Source organism: Rutidosis leptorrhynchoides, unplaced genomic scaffold (genome assembly GCF_046630445.1).
Source record: "Rutidosis leptorrhynchoides isolate AG116_Rl617_1_P2 unplaced genomic scaffold, CSIRO_AGI_Rlap_v1 contig404, whole genome shotgun sequence".
NCBI classification, from domain to species: domain Eukaryota; kingdom Viridiplantae; phylum Streptophyta; class Magnoliopsida; order Asterales; family Asteraceae; genus Rutidosis; species Rutidosis leptorrhynchoides.
In genome coordinates, this window is record NW_027266637.1 from 16791 (window position 1) to 26002 (window position 9212).

The 9212-nt window shown below is 30.4% G+C and overlaps 1 pseudogene; it reads right to left on the reverse strand.

The window, feature by feature from the left end:
• Positions 1-1135: 1135 nt before the first annotated feature.
• Positions 1136-3027, reverse strand: LOC139883465 (cytochrome P450 84A1-like; annotated as a pseudogene).
• Positions 3028-9212: the final 6185 nt, after the last annotated feature.

Consider the following 9212-nt stretch of genomic DNA (forward strand, 5'->3'; position numbering starts at 1 on the left):
CAGTATAATCTTAAGTCACATGATCACTGATGGTGATCTTCGTGTTTTTTTTCATGTAGGTGTGGAAAGAGAGACTGCACAAGGGGTGTATCTCTCTGGCTGACAAGGTGAGTAAAGATGGAAAAGAGTCTGAAATATAAAAAGCATTGAACTTTGTCTGTGAGGGTGGTGAACTCCTCAAACGAACAAGAAAATGTATACATTAATTTAGCATTCATGAGTAAAACTTATGCTTGGGAAGTCAGGTTGTTATAGTAGGTGTTTTAGTGTGTGTACTGCAGTTTAGCACTGAAACTAATAACATTATACTATCAGGATTGTAATCTTACAAGAATTTATGTACAATTGTACTAATTTTTTTAGTTAATTTTCATGTATTTATTTAGTGTTGTATTTATATTTTAGATTCGATATTTATGCTTATTGGCTTTGCGTGTATAGGCATCTGACTTTACCGCAGCTAATTAACAATTGATTAGGCCAAAATAAGACATTTTTAAAAGCTAATTAGCTGCAACCATTTTTTATATTTTAATGGGAAATAAAAAAGGGGTCTGTATAACCATCTTTTTCAAACCGCTCTTTCTTTGGTAAAAGGTGTGGCCATTTCTTTTTGGAAAATCGTGGCCAAAGATAAAATTTACGCCACGGCTATAAAATCGTGCGGTAGATGACTCAAAACGTGGCGTATATTTTAGACTAGGGAAGCAAATTTCACAGTACAAAATCATGTCTTAAAGTAAAAAAAATCGAAGTCTAAAGTTTAGGCCACGGTTTTCGAGCCGTGGTCGTATCCAAATTTTCTACTAGTGTGCACATTTTATGCGGCGGAGAAAAAAAAACCACGGTATTGTTCGCTTCAATTGCCATCTTGACACAAAATAAGGTACAATGGAGAAGCACTAGCAACTTTTGAGGTTATCTAGAAACTTATTAAGGTGAGATAATCGTGATAACTTTTTTTTTAAGAAAAAATTATCATAATAATAAAAGTGTACTAAAAAAATCCTCATTGATCTTCATACATAATGTCTCATGCATCAATGAGAAACTTGTTTTATTCATCCCTACTAAAATAAACTAAAATCCCTTAAATTCTGATCAAATCGGGACATCATGCATACAAATTGTGATTTCATTTTTCTTTGTGAGCAAACAGATGATCAGCAACATTCAACCCAAGAGTAGGAACAGCAACAAGTTGAATAGCCCTAGGTGCCGTAAGCCCAAAGACATCACTCATATCAAGCTCACGTGGCTTCATCCCATAACCCAACTCCCATTCAAAACAATGAACCAAACAAGCCACAGCCAACTCCAACCCGTACAACCCAAGTTGCATTCCCGGGCATGATCTACGACCAGAAGCGAATGGCAAAAACTCAAAGCTACTCCTTTGAAATCAGGAACATTACCATTATTTTCCATAAACCTTGAAGGGTTGAATTTTTCCGGGTCGACCCATGAATTTGGGTCACGCCCGATAGCCCATACATTGATCATGACCTGTGATCTTGCCGGGATTTTGTAGCCGGAAACGATGGTGATCTCTGAGGTCTCGTGAAGGAGGACGGGGATCGGAGGGTGGAGCCTTAGGGTTTCTTTGATGACACATTTTAGGTAAGGGAGACTGTCCAATCCGTTGACGATCCGGTCTGACCCAACCTTGTTGGCGAGTTCTTCCTGGACTTTCTTAAGCTCTTGTGGGTTTTTCATTAGCTCTGCCATTGCCCACTAAATTGCTGATGCCACTGTTTCGGTTCCACAAACATAACATCCTTCAAATTTGTATCAAGATCAAAAGTTATTTTAAGACAATTTCAGATATACATGCAAGCAAGATCAATCTAAAGAAAAATGTTTGTCATAGAAATGTAAAATTGACCAATCATATATCACTTGAGATTTTCAAATTTAAGGCATCAAATATTTATAATAATTTAGGGGGAAGTATACGTTTTGTACTCTTATTTACAGGTCCAGAGGAATTTCATCTAGTGAGTTCTACGAGCATATAAGTACAAACATTTCATATACGGATTAAATAAAATGTTACTTATTCTCATTAGATAAATAAAAATAACTTCAAAAAAGAATAAATAAATAAAATTTGACTTGCCATGATAAGAGCTTTGATGTTATCTCTAGTGAACTTAGGAGAGGAGGATTCTAAATCGTCAATATTTGGATCTTCAGAAGAATAAAAAGTTAACAATTCATCAACCATATCCACATCCTCAATTTCATCTTCAGCTCTACTACTTTTATTCTTTTTCGCCAAGTGCTCATCTATGATATCGTTGATAAACCTATCGCTCGAGCATTGACCAATCTCTTACTAAATTATTTCCCATTTATCCAATCCAACCGAGGTAGGAAATCTCCCAAGCTAAAAGCTCCAAATAGTCTAGAAAACTCCTGTAAAATCTTCACAAACTCCTCTTGCCCTTTAATCGAAATCGAAATCGAACCAAATGCTGATCTATAACTTATGCTCATTGTCAAGTTAGAAGCTAACTCACCAATGTTGACCATCGACCCTACCAGGCCCATCACATTCTGGACCGTTGAGTTGATTTCTTGTTGGACCGAGGCCCAAGATTCGGCTCGTTTACGGCTAAATACCTTCATCACACAGATCTTCCTCATTTGACGCCAAAATGGGCCGTAATGAGCAAAGGCCATATCGGCCCGATCATACGTCAAGTAAGTTATCGCCGAATTTGCTGGCCGATTTGAGAAAATAACGTCTTGGGTTAGAAGGACCTCACGTGCGATTTCCGGCGACCTACCCATACGAAGGTGGATAAGGCCACCATAGATTTTGGCGAGATGATCAAGACCACGATGGTTGAGTTGGCCCATCATCGTCAAGTTACCAATGATTGGGTAGCCTTTTGGGCCTGGAGGGTATGACAATTTGCCATGACATTGAACTGAGAAAGCAACGCAAACAAGCAGAGAAAGAAGAAGGAAAATCAAGGATGAAGGTTGTAATAGAGATTGCAAAAGCTGAACAAAAGCCATGTTAATAATTTCCTAAGACCCAGGAATATTTTTAAGGGCTTTTATACTGAGAGAATTCGTTCAGAGTTGATATGAATATTAGGGATAACAGAAAATTAAAAGTTTTCTTTTCCCTGGGTTGACATCATAGCCTTCTAGTACTTGGCTTATATAATCAATATTTAACAACCATTAAGTTATGGTCTACATTAAACATTTTAGGAAAAAAATCATATTCAGACGTATTTATTTTTTATAGACAACTAGGCTACCTAAAAATGAAATCATTTTCTTAACATCAAAAAAAAAAAAAAAAAAAATCATTTTTGGTAGTACTATTTGTTTTGGTTGGTTTTCTTTTTTAATACTATTTTGACTTGCGCAGTTTCTTGATACTTTATAGCATGAAATCAAAATATCAAATCATACTCAAATTTTTCGATATAATTTTTGAAAATAGGCAATATCACATTTTTGGCCAAAGTAAAAAAAATAAAAATTGGACTGTAAAAATTTGATTTTGTTGATCTTGGATTTTTGAATAGATTTTTAATCCTCAGCATTTACCAAATGAAAACTGGACTGTAAATGTAAAACGATACACGGTGGTAACAAATATGCTCCAAAATTGGTAGACTTCAAATTTTTCTGGTCCACACCGTTATCCAGGAACCACGGAGGAGAAAAAATAGGAATCTTTAAGGTAATTTGTATTATATGTATATCATATCATATCTTATTTATTATCTTATTTTATAACTAAGAATAATTTTCTGATTTGTTCTTGAAAGCAAACAACAGATTTTATTCTTGAATTGAAATTTAACACGTGATTTTTTATTGACGAATTGAAATTTGGCACGTTAATTATTTTCCTATTTACTACTATTTCCGTCTCAAAATGCATAATCTTTTAATTATTATGACATGCATAATTTACACTTGCCACAAGAATCAAAATATCATCTATTTTGAGACGGGAGAAGTATTTAAAAAGTCATTTCTAATCAAATTACAATACAAATTAATATTTTCAACTTCCTAATTAAACTCTTATTTTTAATCAAAATCTTACACCATTTGATTTTGCAATTTCATTCATTTTAATTAAAATGAACACACATATATATGTATACACACATTACATATTATTCTAGAGTTAAATTCTATACTTGAAGACTTTTATTTTTAATTTATGCGAGTTTTATTTTGTTTAACGTAATTAAAAAAATTTCTAACTCATATATAATTTAACTGTCTTAACTACAAATATAATAAAATAATTATATAGCACCTATTTAATTTTTGTAAAAGATATATATTTAAATAAACTATTAATTAATATACATTCACATATGAAACGTAAGGTCATATGACTAAATAAATAGGTCTATATTTTGAGTTCCACAAATATAATTTAGTTGTTCCAATTACAGATTTTATTATCGAATCAAAATTCAACACTTAACTTTTTATAGACGAATTAAACTTTGGAACATGAATCATTTTTGCTATTTATCATTTAAAAAATTATTACTAAAAAAATTATAATATACTATTTTTGTTCCGACTTCATAATTAGCTCTTTATTCCAAAACAAAATCTCATAATGTCCTCTTTTGTATTCGTATTCTTCATGATTAGAACAACCATATATATATAATATGTTATTCTATACTTAAATCATATACATAATTTTTTAATTAAATTATATAGTTGCACTTTCATCGACCTTTTGATATGTGGCTTTTATTTTTTATCCTATTTATTAATATAAAAAGTAAATATAAAATTCTATTATGATCATAATTCTATGAAATAAAGTCAAATCAATTATAATCATTTTGGTATATATACAATAATTTTTTCCTTTTGGTCTAATTCTTTAATACAAATAATTTATTTAACATACATTATTATAATACAATTATTTATATGATCTACTAATTACAGTAATTTTAAAGGTATGGATTTTTCGTCCAACGTCTGGGCCCACCTACGTATATGGATAATAGGAACGAGTTTTTGATTTGTTCCAACGCAAATTTATTTTCAAATCGAAATTCGATATGTGGCATTTTTATTGACGAATAGAAATTCGACATATAAAATTTAAAACATTGAGTTTAATTACGAATCAACTTAAAATTTTAAGCTAGTGGTATTTATTAGGAGCCAAAACACAATAAGAACACAATAAACCCTACCACGTACTTTGACTCTTTTTTTTTTTTTTTTTTTTATAAAGGAGAGAACAATTTAATAAATAAAATGGCCTAGTAGAATCGCAACAATTTAACGATAATCTTCGGACGAAATTCTCCTAGCCCTCCTAACTAGGACAAAAAATTGGTATTATCGATAAATATCTTTCACGACTCTACTACCAGAGCGAATTCATGTAATAGAATTCTTTGGCAATTGTAGAGCTCAACATGACTTCATGATCATTTTGCTAGCATTTATCTCTTGGACTTTGTGATGTGAGCAAAATTTAACAATCATTGAAGAAGTTTTTCCTAGATGGGATGATGTGCCTTTTGTTATCATGCATCGGAACGTATGCTTGTACAAAGCGATTAATAAAAGTTTCAATAGTTACACTGCTTCCATATTCATTACATCTCCGGTTGGAGTTCAGTTATGGTCAAACCAGGATGGATTGCTGACGTTGCAAGATCAAAGACTAGTATTGAAGAATTTAATCCCAAGAAAAAAATCTGAGAGAATCAACGAACATAAAGAACTGGATCAAGACCGTAAAAGGAAACAAAATCGTCTCGACTATCTTAAGCTGTTAATAGAGATACATTTATGAAAACTTTACATCAGAATCAAGAAAAATGAGATCAAATCGAAAACTAATGGAGTAGATCACGATTGATTCATCCGTCTTGAAGATGAGTGATGAGCAATACTAGGAGCAGCTATAAAAGGAAGAAGACTTCTCGTCATACCTTTTTGCACAAACAGAGCACAAGAAGTATTCTAAGTAGAGTGACGTCCATTCCTCTCCAGCCTTCATTTGTTTCCATAGGTTATCCAAATCCAAAGAGTAGTGTGTAGAGATCGAGAGTACTATCCGGTCATTGACTCAGATTGCTAGGGTCCTAGAATAGGTTGGTCCTAGGTCTAGAATTTACATAGGAGATTAAGCAAGTTACTAGACAAAGTCTGGCTGTGTGGTTTATACACATTATCTAAGTAATTTGGAAATTACTCTCCCTATTGTAAGCGACTTCTACCCGACCCTTTTGGTCCGTGGACGTAGGTGTTGGCTATTTAACGCCGAACCGCAATATATCTTTATTGAATAAATAAAACAAATTTTTGTATTTATTTTGCATTGAATCTCTCGGGTTAATCTCTACTACTCTTATTTTGTTTAATCTATTTTGTGCCAAAATAACACAACATCTATGTGCTCCAATAGTTCGATCTAATCTAAGTGAAAACTGTTCCATCCATCTTATCGCGTTTTACAAGTCTGAGAAAATCTCTATTTGTTTCAGGATTGTTAACGTATCTGCCAAATGATACAACTTGTCGAGTAGCTACTCGTTGAGGTGATACATCTATTGATAAATCAAACCAGCACGTTTATACTAAGTTTTTATGGTTTGATTTAATTATAAGTCTATAAACCTCAACACCAATCTTCGAGAGACTTATCATTTTATACGTGAGCAGATTAGATCAGTTTAACTCCAATAATTACAACTGATCCATTCACTTAAAGTCTTAAGGTGTATTTAGGGAGACTTTCAACTAAACCAGTTTATAGCACAAACCACCCAATTGATCTTTAGATCACCAAGATCTACTTATTCACAACTGTTGCTGACGTGTCTGATTCAGTGACCATATAACTAAGTCAGGTGAGAAGGTTCTAGTTCAGCAGCAACTAAGCTGAATCAAATCAGGCATGCACTAACTCAGTATTATATTGACTGAGTTGGTTCAACACTAGAAGGGCACTAACTCAGGCTTAGTTTGATCGAGTTAGTTCGACTCTTTGTCACGATCAACGTCGTCATCCAAAGGAAGGACTTAGGCGTCATCAACTTACCCAACTAAGGTGCAATATCTGGAGTTCAGGAGTCCATTATAAGTTTAGGGTCAGTTCATGCTGAACTAACTCTACGCTATTCACAACACTTAGTTTATTAGTAGATAGTAAGTTGTTTGTAAGTAACGATCCAATTGATACTGTACAACTACTAGTTTATCTTTCACAGTTTATCATACTCTGAATTGTTATTTGATAATTAGTTATAAACTGCGTTAGCTTGTACCATACTATTCCTTTACAATTATCTTTCTTAAGTTTAGATCTAAGTAGTTAACTATAATCTATTTAGATAGTACCGGTTTATTATCCGCTATTTTTTAAATATCTAGTTTAAGATTAGGTTTATCTTTTATGTCTCAAAATTATTCTTAAATAGATCATTTATACATCTGATTAATCACTTTGATAAAACCGAAATATATACTACTGATTGACAAATTAGGTTTGAATTATAACTGGTTAAGTTGCCTCTTAGGTGACTTAATCGAAAAGAGTTAGGATTATCAAATTTCTTATATATATTTATATATATTACATTAAATACTATTTTAGAGTTAAATTCTATGTACATATATATATTACATTACAAGTTTTATTAACTTTAGTTATATTTTTGTTTAAATGTAATTATAAAAAACATATAATTCATATATAATATACCATTCTTAAATATAATAAGATAATTATATAAAATATTAAAAAATATATATTAAATTTTTTTATATTCACGTACGATGCTACGTGCTTTGACTAAATAAATGAATTTATCTTTCATTTATAAATATTTATTGAATTGTTTTAGTTGCATATTTATCATAGAATCGAAAATCATCAAGTGAATTTTTATTGTCTAAATAAATTTAGCACAGTCTTTTTCCCTATTTATCATTGAAAAAAATTATTCATGATACACTATTTTTCCCAACTTCATAATAAAACTTTTTAATCATAATCAAAATCTTATCATATATATATTTTTTTATTCCCATTCTTCCTAATTAGTGTAATCATATATAAAAATATATCATATGCTATTTTATACTTAAATTACACTCCCACCGCTCCCATCTAAAAGACGGGCCCTCTTACTAGTATAGATAATAGGAATAACTTTTTAATTTATTTCAATTGCTTACATGCCACTTTTTATTGATGAATTGAAATTTAGCACATGATTTTTTTTTATTTATTATTTAATAATAAATTCATAATCAAATTACTGTACACAATATTTTTTTTAACTCTTAATTAAACTCTTATTCCTAATAAAAATCTTCTATTTTTCTATTCCCACTCTTCTTATTAAAAATAGGCATATATAAATATAAAATTATAAATACATCACATGCTATTCTACATAATTTTATTAGTTAAATTTTTTTAATTTTTATTAGGTGAGTTATACTTAGTTTAACGTGATTCTTACAAAAATCATCTAACTCATATACAATATAGCCTTCTTAAATATATAAAAAAAATAAGATAATTATTTAGAGCATCTATTTCATTGTATATATATATTTTAAAAATCTATCTTAATTTTTTTTTTGAAAAGGTATACATCTATGTGCGACATACGACCCCTCCAATCTTATAGACAATAAAAATACTTTTTATTTGTTCCAATTACAGGCTTTATTGTCGAATCGAAATCCAACACGTCGCTTTTTATTAAAAAATTGAAATTTGACATATGTATTTTTTTCTCTAGTTATTATTTAAAAAATTATTCTTAATCAAATTACAATATATTTTTTTTCCAGATTTATAATTAAACTCTTATTTCTAATTCAAATCTCTCTACATTTTATTTTCATATTCTCATTCCTCCTAATTAAAACATGCATATATATACATATATATATATTTATTATTTAAAAAGTTACTCCTAATCAAATTATTATACACAATATTTTTTTCAACTTTCTAATTAAACTCTTATTCCAAAAAAGAAAAAAAACCTTCACTACATTCTATTTTAATATTCGGAATCTTCCTAATTAAAATGAACATCTATATATATATTAATTAAAAATCTATTCCTAATCAAATTACAATACATAATGTTTTCCCAACTTTTTAATTAACACTCATTCTTAATCAAAAAACACTGTATTTTATTTTTTTATTCTCA